This window comes from Photinus pyralis, unplaced genomic scaffold, assembly GCF_008802855.1.
Source record: "Photinus pyralis isolate 1611_PpyrPB1 unplaced genomic scaffold, Ppyr1.3 Ppyr1.4_LG6, whole genome shotgun sequence".
Classification (NCBI taxonomy): domain Eukaryota; kingdom Metazoa; phylum Arthropoda; class Insecta; order Coleoptera; family Lampyridae; genus Photinus; species Photinus pyralis.
The window spans coordinates 41,124,391-41,126,554 of NW_022170663.1; positions in this window are offsets into that span (position 1 = coordinate 41,124,391).

Consider the following 2,164-nt stretch of genomic DNA (forward strand, 5'->3'; position numbering starts at 1 on the left):
GGAGACGACGCTAAAATCATTGGAAAATATGCTTTTGAACATGTCGTAGATTACTCGATATGCTGAATTACATTGGACCTCAGATTTCACGGTGACGTAGCTAATCAGCGACCTTGTCTGCGATGGTTTTTTGGTAAGCCAACATTCCTGCACCATTTCTTCAGAACTTGTAAAATTTTGAAGTTTTAATTTAATTTTAAAACAGAAATTTTTGAGTTTAATTTTATCGGATTAGAGAAATTACCTATAGATATTACTACATACACCGATAAATCACCGAAACAATTTGGGAAGATTTCGTTCCACAAGTCGCGTAAAAACTAGAGGTACCATTTAAATGCTTTGGTGCGTCAAATAGAAGTTACGGTAAATAATCCGTGTCATCTGATAAGCTGATAAGACTGAAAACATCACAGTGTTCTAAAGATCTTTTTACGGAGCATGACGGACGGATTTTATGCTATATCTTTGCATGGGTCTAAAAAACGCGATGTTTGTGTCGGGTCCGTTTCGGTTTTTTGATTCGGCGACTACATTAGGAAAATTAAGTGGGAGTGAGAGGTTTTTCGCTGAACCTTCAAGACGAAACTATTTTCAACTAACTGAAAGTTTCAAGACGAATTCTTATAATCAAGGTATACAAAAGATTAATAAGTGAGATTTTTATAGGGAAAGGTGAAATTAATTGCTGCATTACAAGAAACTGTGCCGTCACTTCGACGAAATTAGTGTGGTGTGTGCTTTTTAATTCTCTGCGAGTTGCCATTACGAGTAAAATTAATATAAAGTGGCTTAATTATGCAAAAAAGGGAACTTCGAAAGCATTGTGGTCAAAAGTACAGAACGTTTCATTGTGTTTATACTTGGCGTGGTTAGTTACGGCAAAAAAAAACTAGTTTGCTAATCAAATTTGTGCGCGTCTGTTGTTTATATGGGTTCATAATAAGATTCTGGATTGAACGGCCAGCGGTAAAAAGTTTAAAGACGATTAATTAGTGCTCTTGCTAACTGTTAAACCCTTAGTATACAAGAAGAAAATTAACATTTCCCAGTTGGCTGGTGGATTCAAGTGGGTCCTCAGACCTCTGATATCCCCTTTTTCCCTTAAAATTATAGAAAAAAACCTACGTTTCTTTCAATCCACAACTTTTATTGAAATGCAAATTGGACCAAATGATAAAATCAAATGCTATCAAAAACTTGAGGAAGACTAGGAGTCGGGTCCTGGGTCCAGGCGAGTTCGTTAGTCACGCCGAATGTTTAAGTGAACTAGCCACTGGGAATGGGTGATCAAGACATATCAGCGAGTCAAGGCGTATCCGTACGGTCAAATTGGGTCTGCTCTTGAACTACACGAGGTGCTTGAATCTGTTGGAATCGACGGGTAAAGTCCGATTAGATGAGACATGGTCGAGGTTCAGTCGGCCTAGTTCACTCACTTGGCGAGCAATCAGTTTTGTTTACATTTTTCACTTTCATTTGCTACTCATTGGCTCGAATCAACCTTGCATAAAATTCCCTTAACTACGCAAGCAATTAGAGTATAATTGAAATTTTCACAATGAAATTTAGCGCGTCTGCTTAAAATCAGAAATAAAAAATGGAATAGGTAGCAACTGAGAAGGGCCGAAAACAAAGCGTTATTTGTTTCGTTATCAAAACCCTCAAACGGGTTCCATTTTACATTCAAAGCAAGACAATGGCTCGCTTCGGGCCTCTGTTTAATAACAAAAGGAGGGAATAATACAACACATTGCGATTATAAGTTGGTATTAGTCTAGTAATTTGGGAAAAGCGTCTTGTTGTTATCTTTCTCGAGAGTTAGTTAGGCGTCGCTCCGTAACAGCGGCGCTGTGCGCCGGAAGTGTCTCTATGGCGACCAGGCAGCCACATCGATTGACGTTGCTAGCGTGTTAACTCGAATTATGTAATCCTCGTTAGGGCCCACACTCCGCTATAATGTTGGCCGTTTTTGAAAAATTAAAGCTCCTCCTTTCGCATACATTATCTAGGTATAGGTATGTATCGCAAGAGATGACGCGCCACATCTGCATTCGAAATCAATGGGAAATGAGTGGAATTCAATTTTGCTAATGGGTAGCTAATTGCTTTAAAACGCTGCCATTTAACAAGGAATTGATTAAAGCTCTATTTTCGCTGTTAA